The sequence below is a fragment of the Symphalangus syndactylus genome, chromosome 24, assembly GCF_028878055.3.
Source record: "Symphalangus syndactylus isolate Jambi chromosome 24, NHGRI_mSymSyn1-v2.1_pri, whole genome shotgun sequence".
In the NCBI taxonomy this organism is placed as follows: domain Eukaryota; kingdom Metazoa; phylum Chordata; class Mammalia; order Primates; family Hylobatidae; genus Symphalangus; species Symphalangus syndactylus.
The window spans coordinates 37,377,454-37,400,000 of NC_072446.2; the positions used below are offsets into that span (position 1 = coordinate 37,377,454).

Below are 22,547 nucleotides of genomic sequence, written 5' to 3' on the forward strand. Positions count from 1 at the left end.
AGGCTGATCTGGAACTCTTGGCCTCAAGTGATCCATCTGCCTCGGCCTCCCAAAGTGCTGGAATTATGGGCGTGAGCCACTGTGCCTGGCCAGAACAGACTCCTGTAATAATTTTTTAAATGACCAACCTTATTTGTAATTAAAGAAAGGCAAATTAAGACAATCAGCCACTGCTTTCCTAACGTTATCAGACTGCAAATACCAAAAGGTTGGATACTACAAAGTGTTAAAGAGGGCATGATAAAACAGATACTCCTCCGTACTGTTGGAAGAGATACAAACTGGTATACTGTCTTCGGGTCTCCAACTGGCAATACCTGTCAACCTTGAAAATGAGCATACCTTTGACCCATCAATTCTAATTCTGAGAATTTATCCTAGATAGATATCCTTGCATAGGTGCAAACACAAATGTAGAAAATTATTCAATTGCCACATTCTTTGTAATTACAAAACACCAAAATCAACCTAAGTACTTTCTAGTTGGGGAAATTGCTACATCTAAACTGAGGAACACACTGGGAAGAAGTTGAAAATGGTGTGGCTGTGTATTACTGTTATGACAAGACCTTGATTTAGCCCCCTCATTATCTCTTACTTGGACCGTAGTAGTAACTTCCCAGCAGGTCTCCCTGCCTTCATCTTGCCCTCTTGCAGGACCTGCTACATAATTTGCAGGGCCCAGTGCAAAAATGAAAACGCACGTCTCCTTGTTAAAAAAAAAAAATAAGAACTTCAAAATGATGACAGCAGAACATTAAAACAAGCGTGAGGGCCCTTCTAAGAGGGGGGCCCTGTGTGACTACAGAGGTCACAAGCCCATGAAGCAGGTCTTGACCCTTGAGTGTCACTTGGACACTGGCTGCCCATGTGACATGCTGCGTCCTCTGCCTGAAACATCCTTCCACCGCCATCTCTTTTTCTCTATGATGTACTACACTCCTGTCAATAAATAACTCTAATGTGACCTCCTTTGGGAAGTTTTCCCAAAGTCTTACAAAGTTCTTACTCAAGTCACTCTTTCTTCAGTACTCCCCCAGCTCTTGCACATAGTTTTATAAACTCTTTATCACAGCGTTGTTTTTTTCTTTCTTAAAACAGAGTTTTACTCTTGTAACCCAGGCTGGAGTGCACTGGCATGATCTCGGCTCACTACAACCTCCGCCTCCTAGGTTCAAGCAATTCTCCTGCCCTCAGTCTCCCGAGTAGCTGCGATTACAGTTGTGCGCCACCACACCCAGCTAATTTTTTTATATTTTTAGTAGAGATGATGGGGTTTCACCATGTTGGCCAGGCTGGTCTCAAACTCTTGATCTCAGGTGATCCTCCTGCCTCAGCCTCCCAAAGTTCTGGGATTACAGGCGTGAGCCACCATGCCCAGCTGATCACAATGTTTTTATAATTATTTGTTTAAAAGTTTCTCTCCTAGAGTTTCTGCAGGGCTTGGCCTATGGATTATGCTTTGTTTGTTTTTTGGGTAACTCTGGCACCTCATACATTACGTAGCACATGGGAGTTGAGAGAATGAATCAGCTGGAGTGGATGTATTTGGATGGGTGTGTTAAAAAATCAGCCATATATTGCTTCACAGTTACACCTCATCTTCAGGTTGTTAAATCTGACTGGACTCTTAATTTCATAGAGGCCAGCAGGTCCTGATGACTGGTTCTTCATTCCAGGAGCCATGGGATAGTATCAGACAGTCCTTTGAAGGGGTGGGAGATACCTGGACCTGAAAATTTTGGAGGCTTCCGCAAGCCATTTACACCTATCTCTGAATCTCCTTATACATTTCACGCTTTTAAAATGGAGGTCGAATCTCATTAGGGCCCACTGGCCCCATCAATCAGTGCCAAGTTCCAGGAACCCAGTAATTTCAGATTGCCCCCAATCCTTTGCAACACTGGTTTTCAAATGGGATATGCAATAGCCGTAAAGTACATGAAGACTTGGTAAGGGGTACTCATGCATGGATATCTTTAAGGAAATTCATTTCCAGATCCTCGACTTCCAGATGTACTCCACCTGAGAAAGTTCCTGGGGTTGAGGCTCCAAGCTGACTTTTTCTTCATAATTGTAGTTCTGCTAGTCTTCATAAGAAAGGCCAGGCATGGTGGCTCATGCCTGTAATCCCAGCACTTTGGGAGGCTGAGGTGAGCGGATCACCTGAGGTCAGGAGTTCAAGACCAGCCTGGCCAACATGGTGAAACCCCGCCTCTACTAAAAATACAAAAATTAGGCATGGTGGCGCGTGCCAGTAATTGCAGCTACTGGGGAGGCTGAGGCAGGAGAATCGCTTGCACCCTGGAGGTGGAGTTTGCAGTGAGCCGAGATCACACCATTGCTCTCTAGCCTGGGCAACAGAGCAAGACTCCATCTCAGAAAAAAAAAAAAAGAAAAAAAGAAAAGAAAGAAAGGCATATATCTGGCCCACCCTGAATGATACATTGCATGGGGCAATAAAAAAAAAGCTCAGGATCAGGAGAGTTAAAAATACAAGATTCGGCCAGGCGCGGTGGCTCACGCTTGTAATCCCAGCACTTTGGGAGGCTGAGGTGGGCGGATCACGAGGTCAGGAGATCGAGACCACGGTGAAACCCCGTCTCTACTAAAAATACAAAAAAATTAGCCGGGCGTGGTGGCGGGCGCCTGTAGTCCCAGCTACTCGGAGAGGCTGAGGCAGGAGAATGGCGTGAACCCGGGAGGCGGAGCTTGCAGTGAGCCGAGATCGCGCCACTGCACTCCAGCCTGGGCGACAGAGCGAGACTCTGTCTCAAAAAAAAAAAAAAAAAAAAAATACAAGATTCAGAAAATATCCTTCAATTATCTTTTAAAAATATGTATATATTTTTGTTTGTTTGTTTTGAGACAGAGTCTCGCTCTGTTGCCCAGGCTGGAGTGCAGTGGTATAACCGTAGCTTACTGCAGACTTGATCTCCTGAGTTTAAGTGATCCTCCCGCCTCAGCCTCCCAAGTAGCTGAGACTACAGGTGGGTGCCACCACATCCACCTCATTTTTAAAATTTTTTCATAGAGACGAGGTCATACTATGTTGTCCAGGCTGGTCCTGAATTCCTAAGCTCAAACAATTCTCCCATCTTGGCCTCCCAAAGTGCTGATATTACAGGTGTGAGCCACTGTACTTGGTCTAATTTTTTTAAAAATTTTACTTCATTTATTTATTTTCTTAGAGATGGGGTCTTGCTCTGTTGCCCAGGTAGGAGTATAGTGGCATGATTATAGCTCACTGCAGCCTTGAACTCCTGGGCTCAAGCAATTCTCCCACCTCAGCCTCCCAAATAGCTCCCAAATAGCTAGGACTACAGGCACACACCACCACACCTGGCTAATTTTTTAATTTTTGTAGAGATGGAGTTTCACTATGTTGCCCAGGTTGGTCTCAAACTCCTGGGCTCCAGTGATCCTCCAGACTCAGCCTCCCAAAACATTTGGATTACAGGCTTGAGCCGCTGTGCCCAGCTGACATTATTTATCAAAATTGTTTTAAGTGGTATGTGAGCAAAAGACTATGAAGACCACTGGTTCAAGACCATAGGCTATGGTGGCCATTAGGAGGTTTTCTAGGGAGTAGTGGCCTAGTCTTCTCCACCTCTAGTCCTCTGAAACTGAATCTCAGTTTCACTAGGCAGACCAAAAAATTCATTGTAGACCAAGAAAATCATTGCAGACCAAGAAAGTCATTGCACTTGATTTCTTTGTAATTACCACCATGGTTGACCAGTCTCCTTTTTGAAATACACTTCCCCTGACTTTGGCATCATTGCACATTCCTGATTTTCCCCTCCTTGGCCCCTTGTCCTAAGTTTTTGCTAGCTCCATCTCTTCCAGTTGACCTTTTAAATTCTGGAGTTTCTCAGGGAAGTTATAAGCCTTCTATTATTATTATTCTTTCTATTATTTTCTAAGAAATGTCATCCACGACCACAGTTTCAAATACAATCTGTATCCCAACAACTCCCAACTTTCTATTTCTAGCATAGACCTTGCTCCCAAACTCCTAAATCCAATTGCTTATTCCACATCTATACCTTAATGTCTCATAGGATTCCCAAACTGCAAAAAGCCAAAGCCAAGTTCATATTCTTTCCATTCAAAATGGCTTCCTCCTCTGGGCTTCCCCTACTTAGTAATAGTGCTCTATCTGCCCAGTTGTTCATGCCAGAGACCTGGAAGGCATTCTTGATATCTCTTTAACCTCCCCCATAGCCAACCAATAATTTATTCCTATGAATTCTACTTCACGTAAGATTTCCCTAAGTCTCCAGACCAGGCTACATACCCTTATTCTATACCCTCATATAACACCTTGTACTTCATAGTATTTATTCAAATTGTAATCAAGTAATTATTTTGAGTAATTCTATCTCCCCCTCTACACCATAAGCTCCATGAACACAAGGACAACACCTGCTTATTTCTGGCATATAATAGGCTCTCAATGAATATTTGTTTATTTATTTATTTTTTGGGGATGGAGTCTTGCTCTATCACCCAGGCTGGAGTGCAGTGGTGCGATCTCGGCTCACTACAGCCTCCGCCTCCTGGATTCAAGCAATTCTCCTGCCTCAGCCTCCCGAGTAGCTGGGATTACAGGTGCGCGCCACCATGCCTGGCTAATTTTAGTATTTTTAGAGGTGGGGTTTCACCATGTTGGCCAGGCTGGTCTTGAACTCCTGGCCTCAAGTGATCCACCTGCCTCGGCCTTCCAAAGTGCTGGGATTACAGGCATAAGCCACCGCACCTGGCTGAATATTTGCTAAATGAACAAATGTAAGCACTATTTGTAGTGTTGTGTAGTCTTTGCAGTGTTGCATGGTGTTCGGCTGTGTGTTTTTGTGATTTAAAACCTATTGCTATGTTCACGGTAGGGGGCAGCAGAGTACGCGGATACTGAGAGAGTCCAGTACTCAGTATTAAAAGGGCAACTCAGATAAATCGCTTAACCTTTCTGAGACTATTTCCTTCTCTGGAAGTCAGGGTTAATTCTCCTTCCCTTGGATCAAAAGAGATAAGCAGATGTAAAAGGGCTTCACTGCAGGACAAACAGGAGAGAATGTGATTAGAGTCAGTTAAGATAAATATTTGTTGAATAAATGGAGACAGAGGAAGAGGATTTTGGCTATACGACTGTGGAACAGATTGCAGTAGAGAGTTGACAGATTCCAAAGAGAGAAAATGAAAGCTCCAGGAGGAGACTGGCCTATGCCCAGAGCCAGCGCTGTGAAGTCAGCACAGGATGTCCTTGGCATGCTCTCATCTCTGCTCCCTGATCATTGCCCTCCACCTCTACCTCTGGCCTCTAGTTTCCCATCGCTGTGCTGCCGGCTTTTCCTTCCCTTCTCTCCCATCAAAGCACATCTGTCCTATGTCCTGGCCACTCCAAGGCCTGCTCACTGCCATCCACAGTGACAGCCAGTTAACCCAATAAATGGATTATCATTAAAGTGCCCAGGGCAGGTAGTGTATTATTTTACCACTCTCAATAACAGGAATTGGACCTTCTTGAGACAGAAGGAATAACTTACTCAAAAATTATAAGTTTCAAATAATAATAAAGTTTAGGTTTTGCGGAAGGAGAGGAAATGGAAGGTTAACAGAGATGAAGACAGTCCTAACTTGGCCGGGCGTGGTGGCTCACACCTGTAATCCCAGCACTTTGGGAAGCCAAGGCAGGCGGATCACCTGAGGTCAGGAGTTCGAGACCAGCCTGACCAACATGGAGAAACCCCGTCTCTACTAAAAATATGAAAATTAGCCAGGTGTGGTGGTGAGCGCCTGTAGTCTCAGCTACTCGCGAGGCTGAGGCCAGAGAATCACTTGAACTTGGGAGGCAGAGGTTGCAGTGAGCCGAGATCACACCACTGTACTCCAGCCTGGGCAACAGAGTGAGACTCCATCTCAAAACAAACAAACAAACAAACAAAAAAAAACAGTCCTAACTAAGTTCAGGCTCAAGAAAGAATAGTTGTACAAATACAAAATCTGTGAGATGTGACTTGATAGTAATATGAGGGGAAAAAGCTTTTAAAAATGTTCATATATATATATATATATATACACACACACACATACACATAATAGATATGCATACATATAATTTAATTGTAATTTACATTCAGTAAAATTTACATTTTGATGTAGAGTTCTGTGAGTTTTGACAAATGCAAATAATTATGTAAACACCACCACACACAAACAAAAAAATAAAACAGTTAATCACCTTCCCAAATTCCCTTTTGTTACCCCTTTGTGGTCAAAGCCTTCCCTACCCTTAAGCCCTGGCAACACTGATATGTTCTCTATTCCTATAGTTTTTTCTTTTCCAGACTGTCATATAAAATGGAACCATACAATATGTCATATTCTGAATTTGGCTTCTTTCACTTGGCATAATGGATTTAAGATTCATCCATGTTGTTGCATGTATCAATAGTTCATTCCTTTTCATTGCTGAGTAGTATTCTATTGTATGGATGTACCACAGTTTGTTACTCCACTTCCCAGTTGAGGAATATTAGGTTGTTTCTAGTTTTGGCAATTATGAATAAAGCTTCTGTAAACATTCACATACAGGTTTTGGTGTGAACATAAATGTTCATTTTACTTGGGCTAATTTCTAGGAGGGATTGTTGGGGCCTATGGTAAGTGTGTGTTTAACTTCGTAAGAAACCTAGAGGGGCTGTATCATTTTGTATTCCCACCAGCAATATGTGAGAGTGGCAGTTGTTCTGCCTTCTCACCAACAATTGGTATTGTCCGGGATTTTTTTCAATTTCAATAAATGTATAGACATACCTTACTGTGGTTTTAATTTGCAATTCCCTACTAACAAATGATGTTGAGTATATTTTCAAATATTTATTTGCCATCCATATATCTTCTCTGGTGAGATGCCTGTTCAAAACTTTTGCCTTTTTAAAAAATTGTTTGTTTTCTTATTTCTGAGTTTTGAGAGGTTTTTGTTTGTTTGTTTTTTTTTTTTTGAGACAGAGTCTCGCACTGTTGCCCAGGCTGGACTGCAGTGACGCCATCTTGGCTCACTGCAACCTCCGCCTCCCGGGTTCAAGTGGTTGTCCTGCCTCATTCTCCTGAGTAGCTGGGATTACAGGTGCCCGCCACCATGCCTGGCTAATTTTTTTGTATTTTTAGTAGAGATGAGGTTTCACTATGTTGGCCAGGCTGGTCTTGAACTCCTGACCTCATGATCCACCTGCCTCTGCCTCCCAAAGGGCTGGGATTACAGGCATGAGCCACCACGCCCTGCTGAGGGTTCTTTATAAATTCCAGGCCAGGCATAGTGGCTCATGCCTGTAGTCCTAGTGCTTTGGGAGGCTGAGCAGGAGGATCACTTGAGGTCAGAAGTTTGAGACCAGCCTGGGCAACATACAAAAATCCTGTCTCTACCAAAAATAAAATAAAATAAAAATTTAAAAAGATGTTAAAAAATAAATTCTGGATTCAAGTCCTTTGTTAGAAATGTGATTTGCGGTCAAGTGCGGTGGCTCACAGCTGTAATCCCAGCACTTTGGGAGGCTGAGGTGGCGGGGGGGATCACCTGAGGTCAGGAGTTCAAGACCAGCCTGACCAACATGGTGAAACCCCATCTCTACTAAAAATACAAAAATTAGCCACGCGTGGTGGCGGGCACCTGTAATCTCAGCTACTGGGGAGGCTGAGGCAGGAGAATCACTTGAACCCAGAAGGCAGAGGTTGCAGTGAGCCGAAATTGTGCCACTGCACTCCAGCCTGGGTGACAAGAGTGAGAAAAAAAAAAAAAAAAGAAATGTGATTTGCAAATATTTTCTCTGAGGTTGTTGCTTGTCAATGCCTTTTGACGAAAAAAAATTAGCTTTGATGAAATCTAATTTATTAAATTTTCCTTGTATGAATTGTGCTTTAATGTTGCATCTAAGAACTCTGCCTAACCCAAAGTGACAAAGGTTTTTCTCCTGTGCTTTTTTCTAAAAGTTTCATGAGTTTATATTTAGGTATATGATCCATTTCAACTAAATTTTTTAAATAGAAGGTATGTGGTATAGGTCAAGGTTTGCATTTTTGCATATGAATGTCCCATTATTCCAGCATCATTTCTTTCTTTTTTTTTTTTTTTTTGAGACGGAGTCTTGTTCCGTTGCCCAGGCTGGAGTGTGATGGCGCCATCTCGGCTCACTGCAACTTCCGCCTCCTGGGTTCAAACAATTCTCCTGCCTCAGCCTCCAGAGTAGCTGGGATTACAAGCATGCGCTACCACGCCCGGCTAATTTTTGTGTTTTTAGTAGAGACAGCTTCACCATGTTAGCCAGGCTGGTTTCGAACTCCTGACCTGAGGTAATCCGCCCACCTCGGCCTCCCAAAGTGCTGGGATTACAGGCGCGAGCCACCGCACCCAGCCCATCCAGCATCATTTCTTAAAAAGAAAACCTTTCTCCATTGAACTGCCTTTGCACCTTTGTAAAAAAATCAATAGGCCATTTTGGTGTCACTGTGTTTCTGGACTCTACTCTACTGATCTATGTGTCTATCCTCTTGCTGAGACTATAGTTCTTTATTAGTGTATAAGTATAGTATGTCTTGAAATAAGATCGTGTGAGTTCTCTAATGTTGTTCTACCTTTCCAAAATTGTTTTAGCTTTCCAGTTCCTTTGCCTTTCTGTGTAAATTTTAGAATCAACCTGTTGATACCTACAAAAAAAATCCTGCTAGAATTTTTATCGGGATTGTGTGAATCTTTATATCAACTGGGGAAGAGCTGACATCTCAACAAAATTGAGCCTTCCAGTCAGTAAACATGTTATATCACTCCATTTATTTAGCTTTTCCTTTATTTATTTCATCAGTGTTTTGTAGTTTTTAGCATAAAGATTCTGCACATATTTTGTTAAATTTATCCTTAAAGTATTTCACTATTTTGAAGCTACTGTAAATGATGTTTAATTTTGTTTTCCAATTGCTCATTGCCGGTATATAGAAATACAGTTTTTTTTAAATATTATGACTGTGTCCCATGACTTTACTAAACTCATTAATTAGTTCTGTAAGCCTATTCACAGATTTAATAGGATTTTCTACGTAGAACATCATGTTAGCTACTAGCAGGGATAATTTTATTTCTTTATTTCCAATCCTTACGGTTTTCTTTTTTTTTCTTTCTTTCCTTACCTTTTTGCACTGGTTAGAACTTTTTGGATGATGTTGAATAAAAGTGTTGAGAGTGAACATCTTTGCCATGTTCTCAATCTTAGGGAGAAAATATTCAGTTTTTCACCATTAAGTATGATGCTCATTTTGTGTGTGTATAATATATATATATATATATACACACACACATATATGTACATATGTATGTATATATATGTACATATATATGTGTGTATATATCCATATATATATATTTAGACAGAGTTTTGCTCTTGTTGGCTGGAGTGTAATGGCGTGATCTTGGTGCACTGCAACCTCCACCTCCCAGGTTCAAGCAATTCTCCTGCCTCAGCCTCCCAAGTAGCTGGGATTACAGGCATGCACCACCACACCTGGCTAATTTTGTATTTTTAGTGAAGATGGGGTTTCTCCATGTTGGTAAGGCTGGTCTTGAACTCTCGACCTCAGGTGATCCGCCCGCCTTGGCCTCCCAAAGTGCTGGGATTATAGGCATGAGCCACCGCGCCCGGCCAGTATATATATATATATATATTTTTTAGCTCAACGAAGTTTAATCTAAAACTAGAGAAGTTTCCTTCTCTAGTTGGTGAGAGATTTTTTTTTTAATCATGAATGGGTTTTAAATTTTGTTAATGCATTTTCTTCATCAATTAGGATTATCATGTGTTTTTTTTCTTCCTTAGTCTGCCAATATAGTGAATTATGCTCATTTATTAATTATTATTATTATTGAGATGGAGTCTTGCTCTGTCCCCCAAGCTGGAGTGCAGTGGTGCGATCTCACCTCACTGCAACCTCCACCTCCCGGGTTCAAGCAATTCTCCTGCCTCAGCCTCCCAAGTAGCTGGGACTACCAGCGCACACCACCACGTCCGGCTAATTTTTGTATTTTTAGTAGAGACGGGGTTTCACTATGTTGGCCAGGCTGGTCTCAAACTCCTGACCCTCAGGTGATCTGCCCGCTTCACCCTCCCAAAGTGCTGGGATTACAGGCATGAGCCACCAATGCCTGGCTATTTTTGAATGTTACAGCAGCATTAAATTACCTGGGATAAACTCCACATAGTAGTGAAGTATAATTTTTTAAATATATATATATATATATTTCTGGATTCTATTTGCTAATAGTTTATAGTTTGTTGAAGTTTTGGGGTATATGTTCATGTGAAGTATTGTTCTATAGTTTTCTTGTTATCTTTTTCAAATTTTGGCATTGGGACCATGCTGGCCTCATAAAATGAGCTAAGTTTTTTTGATTTTTCTGGAAGAGTTTGTGTGGAACTGATACTATTTCTTTCTTTAACGTTTGGTAGAATTTCCCAGTGAAACCATCAGGCATGATGGCTCATCCCTGTAATCCCAGCACTTTGGGAAGCCAATGCAGGCGGATTGCTTGAGCCAGGAGTTCGAGACCAGCCTGGGCAACATGGTGAAAACCCATCTCTACTAAAAATACAAAAAAAAGTTAGCTGGGTGTGGAAGTCTTGGCTGCAGTGAGCTGTGATTGCACCACTGTACTCCAGCCTGAATAACAGGAGTGAGTCCCTGCCAAAAGGAAAAGAAAGAAAAGGAAAGAAAAGAAAAGAGAAAAGGAAAGAAAAGAGAGAAGGAAGGAAGGAAGGAAGGAAGGAAGGAAGGAAGGAAGGAAGGAAGGAAGGAAGGAGGGAGGGAGGGAGGGAGGGAGGGAGGGAGGAAAGGAAGGAAGGAAGAAGGGAAGGAAAGGAAGGAAGGAAGGAAGGAAGGAAAAGAAATCATCTGGGCCTGGAGTTTTCTTCTCTACATTGGAAGGTTTTAAACTATGAATTCAATTTTCTTTAGTACATTTAGGACTATTTCTCTTATCTATTTCTTCTGGACCGAGTTTAGGTAATTTGTGTCTTTCAAGAAATTGGTCCATTTCATCTAAGTTGTCAAATTTATGAGCATAGAGTTGTTTGTAATATTCTCTTATCCTTTTAATATCTGGAGGGTCTGAAGTGACATCCCCTCTTTCATTCCTGATATTAGTAATTTATGTCTTCTCTCTTTCTTTTCCTTGGTAAGTCTGTCAAAAAGTTTATGAATTCAAAGCTTTTGGTTTTATTGATTGTTCTCTATTTTTTTCTGTTTTCAATTTCATTGAATTCTGCTTTTCTAATTTCTTTTTCTTCTGCTTGATTTAGGTTTAATTTGTTCTTTCTCTAGTTTCTTAAGGTAGAAGCTTAGAGTATGATTTGAGGCTTTTCTTTTTTCTATTATAGGCATGTAAAGCTATAAATGTTCCTGTACACACTGCTTTAGCTGCAACCCATAAATTTTGATATGTTTTGTTTTGATGTTCAGTCAGTTCAAATATTTTCTGATTTACTTTAAGATTTTCTCTCCGACCCATGGGTTATTTAGAAGTATATTAACAATTTCCAAATATTTGAGAGTTTTCTTTTTTTCTTTTTTCTTTTCTTTTTTTTTTTTTTTTTGAGACGGACTCTTGTTCTGTTACCCAGGCTGGAGTGCAGTGGTGTGATCTCGGCTCACTGCAACCTCCACCTCCTGGGTTCAAGCAATTCTCCTGCCTCAGCCTCCTGAGTAGTTGAGATTACAGGCACACACTATCACGCTCAAGAGTTCGTCTAAAAAGAAAAACAATAATAAATTAAAGTTATGTTTATACTATATTATAGTCTAATAAATGTGCAATAAAATTATGTCTAATAACATTAGACATTGCATATAATGTCATGCAATGACATTTTGTATTTTTAGTAGAGACAGGGTTTTGCCATGTTAGTCAGGCTGGGGGAGTTTTCTATTATTGATTTGTTATTTAATTTTGGTATAGCCAGAGAACACCATTTATGTGGACGATCTCGGCTCACCACAATCTCTGTCTCCTGGGTTCAAGCGATTCTCCTGCCTCAGCCTCCCGAGTAGCTGGGATTATAGGCATGTGCCACCATGCCCGGCTAGTTTTGTATTTTTAGTAGAGATGGGGTTTCACCATGTTGGTCAGGCTGGTCTTGAACTCCCAACCTGAGGTGATCCACCACCTCAGCCTCCCAAAGTGCTGGGATTACAAGTGTGAGCCACCACGCCCGGCCTTGTGTGGTTTTAATTTATTAAAAATTGTTAAAGTTTACTTTATGACCCAGAATATGATCTATGTGGGTATATGTTCTGTGGGCACTTGGAAAGAATATGTATTCTGTTGCTCTTGCGTAGAGTGTTTTATAAATGTCCATTATATCAAACCAGTTGATAATGTTATCCAGGTTTTATATATCCTTTTTGATTCCCATCTATTTGTTTATCAGTTATTGAGAACAGAGTTATTGAGTCTCCCAGTTACGACTGTGGATTTTTCCATGTCTCTTTTAGTTTTATCAATTTTTGCTTCATTTATTTTGGATCTTTGTTAGTTGCATACTATATTTCAGTGTTTATCTTCTTGGTGAATTGACCCTTTTATCATTATGTAATTTCCCTATATTTATATCTTTATATTCAAAATAGGTTTCCTTAAACCATAAGACATTTGAGAAGTAAAAATAAAATAGCTTTCTTGCTGATAGCATATAGTCGGGTCTTGTTTTTTTCTTTTTCCAATCCGATAATCTTTGTCTTTTTTTTTTTTTCTTTGAAATGGAATCTTGCTCTGCCGCCTGGGCTGGAATGCAATGGCGTGATCTCGGCTCACTGTAGCCTCCGCCTCCCAGGCTCAAGCAATTCTCCTGCCTCAGCCTCCCGAGTAGCTGGGATTACAGGCACCTGCCACCATGCCCAGCTAATTTTTGTATTGCTAGTACAGATGGGGTTTCAGCATGTTGGTCAGGCTGGGGGAGTTTTCTATTATTGACTTCTTGTTTAATTTTGGTATAGCCAGAGAACATGCTTTCTGTGGTTTTATTAAAAATTGTTAAAGTTTATTTTATGACCCAGAATATGATCTATCTGGGTATGTGTTCTGTGGGCACTTGGAAAGAATATGTATTCCGTCGTTCTTGGGTAGAGGGTTTTTTGTAAATGTCCATTATATTAAACCAGTTGATAATGTTATCCAGGTTTTATATATCCTTTTTGATTTCCATCTATTTATCAGTTATTGAGAACAGACTTACTGAGTCTCCCAGTTATGACTGTGGATTTTTCCATGTCTCTTTTAGTTCCATCAATTTTTGCTTCATTTATTTTGGATCTTTGTTGGTTGCATATTATATTTCAGTGTTTATCTTCTTGGTGAATTGACCCTTTTATCATTATGTAATTTCCCTATATTTATATCTTTATATTTAAAATAGGTTTCCTTAACATTTGAGAAGTAAAAATAAAATAAAATATAATAGCATATAGTCGGGTCTTGTTTTCTTCTTTTTCCAATCTGATGATCTTTGTCTTTTTCTTTTTTTTTTTTGAAATGGAATCTTGCTCTGCCGCCCAGGCTGGAATGCAATGGCACGATCTCCGCGCACTGCAACCTCCGCCTCCCAGGTTCAAGCGATTCTCCTACCTCAGCCTCCTGAGTAGCTGGGATTACAGGCATCCACCACCATGCCAGGCTAATTTTTGTATTTTTAGTAGAGATGGGGTTTCACCGTATTGGCCAGGCTGGTCTCGAACTCTTGACCTTGTGATCCTCCCACCTCGGCCTCTCAAAGTGCTGGGATTACAGGCGTGAGCCACCGCACCTGGCCATGACTCTTCTTTTCACTTGAACATTTAGAGGCCATTGTAGGGTTATTCATTGGCCTAATTTCAATGTATTTTGCCTCACAGAATAAGGAGGGCCAAGAAGAGGGAGAAAGGTGAGGGAACAGCTGATCAGTGGAGCAGCCAGACACATACTACATTTATCAACTATAGGTTTGCCATCTTATATAGGTGTGATTTGTGACACCCCAAAACAATTATGATAGTAACATCCAAGATCACTGATCACAGACCACCACATCAGATATAATAATAATGAAAAAGTTTGGGCTGAGTTCAATGGCTCACATCTGTAATCCTAGCACTTTGGGAGGCCAAGGTCGGAGGATCACTTGAGGCCAGGAGTTCAAGACCAGCCTGGTCAATATAGTGAGACCTTGTCTCTACAAAAGAAAAAAAAAAGTTTGAAATATTGCAAGAATTACCAGAATGTGACACAAGAGACAGGAAGTGAACATATACTGTTGGAAAAATGGCACTGATAGACTTTCCCCACAAACCTTCAATCTGTAAAATCACAATATCTACAAAACACGATAAAATGAATAAAATGAGGTATGCCTGTATATGAGTCCCTTTACCCTCCCCTTGTTATTTATAATTGTCCTATCCATGACATCTACATACATTGAAACTCTCCTAGACTGTGTTATAATTTTTTCTTTCAATGATCATAAATAACTTTATGTAAGGAGAGAAAAATAACCTATCTTTATCCAGATATGTACCAATTCTGTTGCTCTTCCTTCATTTCTGTACTTCCAAGTTTCCTTTTGGTATTATTTCACTTTGGCTTCTATTAGCATTTCTTTCAGAGCAGGTGTTCTGGAGACAAATTCTTTTAGGCTTTCTTTATCTGAGAATGTTTTTATTTCACTTTTATTCTCAAAGGGAGTATTCACTAGATAGAAAATTTCAAGCTGACAATTTCTTTCAGCACTTTACAGATGTTACTCCATTGTCTTCTGGCTTCCATGGTCTCTGATGAAAAATCTACAGTCATAAGAATTATTGTTCCCCCATATGTAATGCATCAGTTTTTGGTGGCTACTCTTAAAATTTTTTTCCGAATATTTGGTTTTCAGAAGTTTGATTAGGGTGGGTGGGGTTTTCATTGCTTTTATCCTTTTGGGGTTCACTGAGCTTTTCAATTCTGTAAATTTATATCTTTAACCAAATTTATGAAGTTTTCAGCCATCATTTCTTCAAATACTTTTCCACATCAGTCTATTTCTCCTCTATTTCAGAAATATTGATGACACAAATATTAGACCTTTTGATATTTTTCCACAGGTATGTGAGGCTCTGTTAATTTTTTTTTTTTTTTTTTTGGAGGCAGTCTCACTCTGTTGCCCAGGCTGGAGTGCAGTGGCCCAATCCTGGCTCACTGCAACCTCTGCCTCCTGGGTTCAAGCAATTCTCCTGCCTCAGCCTCCTGAGTAGCTGGGACTACAGGTGCATGCTACCACACCCTGCTAATTTTTTGTATTTTTAGTAGAGACAGAGTCTCACCATGTTGCCCAGGCTGGTCTTGAACTCCTGAGCTCAGGCAGTCTGCTCACTTCCGCCTCCCAAAGTGCTGAGCTTACAGGCATGAGCCACTGTGCCCGGACTATTTTTAACATATATCTAAAACGTCATCTTTCTTTCTTTCTCTTTCTTTCTTTCTTTCTCTCTCTTTCTTTCTTCTTTCCTCTCTTTTCTTTTCCTTTTTTTTTTTTTTGAGACAGACTCTTGCTCTGTCACCCAAGCTAGAGTGCAATGGCATAATCTTAGGTCACTGCAATCTCTGCCTCCTTAGTTCAAGTGATTCTCCTGCCTCAGCCTCCCAAGTAGCTGGGATTATAGGCGAGCACCACCACACCTGGCTAATTTTTGTGTTTTTAGTAGAGGTGGGGTTTCATGATGTTGACCAGGCTGGTCTCAAACTCATGACCTCAGATGATCCACCCACCTTGGCCTCCCAAAGTGCTGAGATTACAAGTGTGAGCCACCACTCCTGGCCAACATCACATTCTTTATTCTTATTTATTCTCATTTACTTTTTGCATTTTTTATTAAAAAATTTTATAGGTACATAGTAGGTGTCTGTTTTAAAAAATTTTTTTAATTGACAGCCTACCTTACCCAGTATTCCCAGGTGGTCTCACTCCAAATCCTAACCAGGCCTGACCCTTCCTAGCTTCAAAAATTAGACAAGATTAGGTGCATTCAGGATGGTATATCTGTAGACTGTTCATTTTTAAAATATTTTTTCTCTATGATCTTTATATTGAATAATTTATATTGATCTATCTTCAAATTCACTCATTCATTCATCCATTATCTCCATTCTACTACTGAGTTCTGCAGCAAATATTTTTACTTCACAAATTTCTATTTGGTTCTTTTTCATAATTTCTATTTCTCTGCTAAGAACTTCTACCTTTCTATTTATTTCAAGGATGTTTAACTTTTACCTCATGGGGGATGGTTATAATAGCTACTTTAAAGTTTTTGTCAGATAATTCTAACATCTAAATAATTTGGGGATTAACATCTATTTGTTTTCTTTTCCCTTAAACATTTATCAGTTTCTTGGTTCTTGGTATGTTAAGTAATTTTGGATTGTATCTTGCCCATCTTGAGTGTTAGATTGTGGGACTCTGAGTCCTGTTTAAATTATCTGGATGGTGATTATTTTATTTTAGCAGGCAATTAACTCAATTAGGTTCAGACTACAAGTTTTGTCTCACCTGCTGTGTGGGTGGTGGTTGCAGTGTCAGTTCATTTTCAGAGTCTTTGCCAGGCTGTTTGAATCTACCGTATATTACTCTGGTTAGTCTGACAGTCAGATGGTGATTTATATTACAGTTGAGTTACAAAGCCATTACCAAGCTTTCTTTTTACCAAGCACATATGCAGCTTGGTAGTGAGCTTGCAATTTCTCTTGGCTCATGCACAGATTTAAGGGATCCCTTTCTCTAGCTCTTTCCTCCCTAGAGGAACTGTCCATGCTCTTAGCTAAGTCGGTGTCTTCATTTGTGCCTTGGAGTCTAACCTCTTTTATGTCCTGCTCCAGGACATCACTCCAGCCACTGCCCTCTCTTTTCTGTGTCATCAAATTTTCCCTCTCTATTGATTATCCCTATAAGTGTACAAACATACTATATTATCTACCTTATTAAGAGAAAAAACTTCTCTTGATCCCATAAGCCTCCTTACTTAACCCAACACTTCTTAATATCCTTAATGAATATTTTTTTAAATATCCTCTCCGTTCTTCTGTAAAACAAACCAAACTCCTCCAAGGAGTTATTTATAGTCACTGTCTCAAATTAGTTTGTTTCTTGAGCTCATTCTAATTAGGCTTTTGTCCCTACCACACCACCAAAACTGCTGTTTATCAAGGTCACCAGTAATCTCCATCAATAACCGATTATCAGTCCTTACCTTATTCCACTATCTGTTGTATCTGTTACAGTGGTTACTTCCTCCTTAGAACACTTTTTTCACCTGGCTTCTGAGATGCCACTCTCTCAGCTGTCATCATACCTCACTGGCTACTCAGTTTTCTTTACTGGTTTCTCCTCAATTTCCAGCCTTTAAATGTTGGGGTGTCCTCAGAGTTTAGTACTTGAATGTTTTCTCTGTCTAGACTATTCCTTAGGTGATCCCATCCAGCTTTATGAGTTTACATGTTATCTATATAGTGAGCTCTCAAATTTAGGTCTTCAGCCTAGACATTTCCCTCAACTGCAGACTTGTATACCAACTGCATTCTATCAGCATTTCAACTTGGATGTCTAATAAATATCAAATGTAGTATGTACATAATGAATGCATTTCCCACCAAAACCTGCTTCTTCTATAGCTTCCCCATTTCAATAAATGTCAATTATAGCCTCCAGTTGCACAGATCAAAACCTCTGAGTCATTTGTAATGCAAACTTTATTGAGGCATAACACTGATACAGGAAAGTGCTCAAATTATAAATGTACAACTTAGTGAATGTTCACAAAATGAGCATATTGATATAGCCAGCATCCAGATTAAGAAACAGGGCAGGCCAGGTGCGTAGGCTCATGCCTGTAATCCCAGCACTCTGGGAGGCTGAGACAGGCAGATCACGAGGTCAAGAGATCAAGACCATCCTGGCCAACACAGTGAAACCCTGTCTCTACTAAAAATACAAAGATTAGCTGGGTGTGGTGGCGGGCGCCTGTAGGCCCAGCTACTCGAGAGGCTGAGGCAGGAGAATGGCTTAAACCTGGGAGGTGGAGGTTGCAGTGAGCCGAGATTGCGCCACTGCACTCCAGCCTGGTGACAGAGCAAGACTTTGTTTCCAAAAAAAAAAAAAAAAGAAAGAAACAGGGCATTGCCTCAGAAGCCCTCATGTCTCCCTTCTAATCATTAGCTTCTCAAAGGTAACCAATATCCTGGCTTCTAACTCCACAGGTTAGTTCTGTGTGTCTTTGAAATTTATATAAATGTAATCATATAGTTTATACTTTTTTTGTGTTTGGCTTCTTTTGATCAATAGTCTATTTGTGACATTCATTTATATTAAGATGTGTAGTTTAAGTTCTTCCATTTTCATTGTTGTATATTCCATTATGTAAATATAGTATAATTTGTTTCATTATTCTATTCTTTTTTTTTTTTTTTTTTTTTGAGAAGGAGTCTCGCTCTGTCGCCCAGGCTGGAGTGCAGTGGCGCAATCTCGGCTCACTGCAAGCTCCGCCTCCCGGGTTCATGCCATTCTCCTGCCTCAGCCTCTCCGAGTAGCTGGGACTACAGGCGCCCGCCACCACGCCCAGCTAATTTTTTGTATTTTTAGTAGAGACGGGTTTCACCGTGGTCTCGATCTCCTGACCTCGTGATCCGCCCGCGTTGGCCTCCCAAAGTGCTGGGATTACAAGCATGAGCCACCGCGCCCGGTCTTCATTATTCTATTCTTGATGGTGTTTGGGTACTTTTTAGTTGGGAATATTACAAAGAATACTGCTATTGACAGAGCAGGAGCACCGTCATCTCGGACAAACACCGCCACTTTAAGTTCCAGCTCCCTTTCTAGCCTCATGCATTTCAAGGAAATCACTCTCTTCTAAGTACAAATAGACAGAAAGAGCAGACAGTAAAACACAGATAAGACAGCTTGGGTAGAGGGAGGTGGGGGGAAAGTCTCCTGGGTAACTGCCAAACTTCACCCTCATACAATGGCCCCCAGTAAAACAGTAGGCCCTATAAGCACATTCCTTTCCCTTCAGGTGCACTAAGATAGGGAAGCCAAAAGCAACCCGGGGGATTTGCCTGCAGCTGCAGAAAGATGTATGGGAATAGACACACAACTCTCCCTCCCAGATAAGCACAACAAAGAACGACAGAAGCAGTCCAAGCCTCTGATAAATTCTCCCACACTGAATCCTTAAAAACACTTAGTCTGTAAGAGAGTGTGACTCTGACCTAACTTGACCAGCTGCCCCACTCAAGTTTATTCAAAATAAACCTGTCCCTGTTGACTGTCGAGCCGCCCTTCGTGTTTTTCTCCTCTTTCTTTAATTCTTACAGCTATGACTAATCTTGTATATGTCTTTCAGTGAACATAGGTAAACGTTTCTGTTAGGCATATGCCTAGGAGGCAGATGTTCAACTTTAGTAGGTACTGCAGTTTTCCAAACAGTGGTTGTTTCATACCAATTTACCTTACCAACAGCAATGTAGGAAAGTTCTAACTGGCCTGTATCCTTCTCAACACTGTCTTTTCTTTCCTTCCTTGTTTGTCTTTTTCTTTCTAACTATTCTGATGGGTAAGTAGTGGTATCACCCTGGTCCTTGCCACCATCATTTTTCACCCATATTATTGCCTCCTAACAGGAATGTACGAGTATCCTTGGAGCTCCCTGAGTATTTCTTTGCCTTTTAAACTTTGTTTCCCCCCATGGTAGTCATAGTGATGCTTTTCACATGCAAGTCAAATCATGTCAGTCCTCTTCTCAAAAGCCTCCAATGGCTTTCCATCTCACTCAGAACAAATAGCAAAGTACAGATAATTGGCGTATTAGGCCCTCGGTTATTTGCCTCCTGCTCTTTCCCTCCTCTTTGCCTGTACCACTTCAAATAAACTGGCCTCCTTGTTCATGCAATAAACCAAGCTTACTCCTCAGGGCTTTTGTACTTGTTCTGTCTATCTAAATTGGCTTGTTCTTCCCTTGGCCACTCCTGCACTTCCTTCATATCTCCGCTCAACTGTTATCTTATTCCAGAGGCCTGCCCTGATTACTCTGTCTAAAACAGCAACTCAGTTATTCTCCCTTCGACCTCCCTTATTTTTCTACCTATTTCCTACTTATTATCTCTGACATTAAAAAAAAATTATTTGTTTAGGGTCTGTCCCTCCCAGTAAACTGTAGCTTCTAAGACAGACTTTGTTTTGTTCTCTGCTATGTTGCTCTATTCCCACGTCCTAAAACAGCGTCTGAACCACAGAAGTCACTCAATAATTTTCTTTTTCTTATTTAGTAATTCTAGTGACCCGACTCAATAAATTTTTTTAAATAAATGCATGAGAAATTGACAAATTGTAACAAGTCCAGAAGAACAATAGCAGGTTACTGAAATGCACGTCAAATAAGGAACCCTTGAAGAAAGTAGGATGTTTAACCTAGAGAAGAAAAGATTGCTGGGCGCGGTGGCTCACACCTGTAATCCCAGCACTTTGGGATGCTGAGGCGGGTGGATCATGAGGTCAAGAGATCGAGACCATCCTGGCCAACATGGTGAAACCCTGTCTCTACTAAAAATATGAAAATTAGCTGGGCATGGTGGTACATGCCTGTAGTCCCAGCTACACAGGAGGCTGAGGCAGGAGAATCACTTTAACAGAGGAGGCAGACGTTGCAGTGGGCCGAGATCACACCACTGCACTCCAGCCTGGCGACAGAGCGAGACTCCGTCTCAAAAAAAAAGAAAAGATTTGGGAGAACAGGACCATCATCTTTGAACATATGTAGGACTGTCACATGTGGTTTTAGAGGTCAGAAGTTGGACTTGACATGCCAAATACTTCCAGTAACAGGGAGTTCACTACTTTGTGAAACAGCCAGTTCCATTATTGAATTGCTGGGTCAAAAAGTTACATTAAACTAACATTTATTTCTCTTTGACTTCCTCTCATTCATTAATCTGTTCCCTGGAGTTCCACAGACCAAATCTAATCTCCTCTTCACTTGCATTTGGATGAAATGAAACACCAGTTTAAGGAAATAAGAAAAACTACAGGACTTTTGTTTTGCTGAGAAAAATAAACATACTGAAAAATGAAAGGCTTAATAAAATAATGGGTTTTGTTGTTTGTTTGGGTGGGAGAAGGGGGCAAGGTTGTGAGAGGAAAGAGAAAGAAGAGAGATAAATTCATTGATGTTTAGGGAGATCAAGCTTAAGAAAAAGAACAGAAATGTCTAAGAATTGATTAAGCTTCTGCTGTGTGGGGTATGGTAGAGCCAGGATCCCCATGAAGTAATCAGTACAATATCCCTGCATTGCAAGTTGGATCTATTTTTTGGGATATGTAGAAATCCTGATTATAGCGAGCGTGATGCAAGATTAAGGCTACCCATGAGAACCCCGTTATATGCCGGTACACTTACAACAGACCTTCAGATATACCAAGGGATATTAGAAGAAATAGAGTTTTGGTTTCTTTTTACTGGGTGTAAGAATAATAACGTTGCCAGGAAATGAGAATAATAACATCTATAGGAAATTATAATAATATCTGCCCTTCTTTCCTAATAAGCTTTTTGAGCATATCAATAAAATTTTTCATGACATAATAGAATAAAATGTTTCTGTGACTACAAAATTGTACAAAAAAGTGAGTGATTATGATCAGTAAAGTAAGGTGCAGATTGGATGAAATAATTTCCTTCCTCAAAACTTCAATTCATTCATTCATCCAGCCATTTATTGACTAAATTCTAAATTCCTGGCACTGTTGTAGATACTAAGGATACAAAGATGAACAAGGGTATTGGGGGAACCAGCCCCCGATATTTCAACGTAGGTTCTTTTCTATTTTCCCTAAGTGTCGGCTGGACTGAGAAATAAAGGGAAAGAGTACAAAAGAGAGAAATTTTAAAGCTGGGTGTCCGGGGGAGACATCACATGCTGGCAGGTTCCGTGATGCCCCCTGAGCCGTAAAACCAGCAAGTTTTTATTAGCAATTTTCAAAGGGGAGGGAGTGTATGAATAGGGTGTGGGTCACAGAGATCACATGCTTCAAGGGCAACAAAAGATCACAAGGCAGAAGGTCAGGGCGAGATCACAAGGTCAGGGCAAAACTAGAATTACTAATGAAGTTCCATGTCCCGCTGTGCACACATTGTCATTGATAAACAACAGGGTTCAAGAGCAAAGAACCGGTCTGACTAGAATTTGCCAGGCTGGAATTTCCTAATCCTAGCAAGTCCGGGGTTGCTGCAGGAGGCCAGGGTGTGTTTCATCCCATCTGCAACTGCATAAGGCAGACACCCCCAGAGTGGCCATTTTAGAGGCCCCCCCAGGAATGCATTATTTTCCCAGTGCTGTTAATTATTAATATTCCTTACTGGGGAAAGAATTCAGCTATATTTCTCTTACCCATTTTTGGTAATAAGAGAAATATGGCTCTGTCCTGCCTGGCTCCCAGGCAGTCAAACCTAAT

General features: G+C 40.7%; 1 protein-coding gene across 3 annotated transcripts in view; it reads right to left on the reverse strand.

Moving 5' to 3' along the window:
* PROCR (protein C receptor) overlaps nt 1–22,547 on the reverse strand; it is a 45,479-nt gene that overhangs the window by 3,405 nt on the left and 19,527 nt on the right. The window contains exon 5 of one of the 3 annotated variants that reach the window (XR_010119413.1): nt 10,884–11,789. The exons of the other annotated variants lie outside the window; for them this stretch is intronic. The gene's annotated coding sequence lies outside the window, so the exon portion shown is untranslated. Of the gene's footprint in view, nt 1–10,883; nt 11,790–22,547 lie in introns of those variants that run through there. 3 annotated transcript variants of the gene reach the window in all.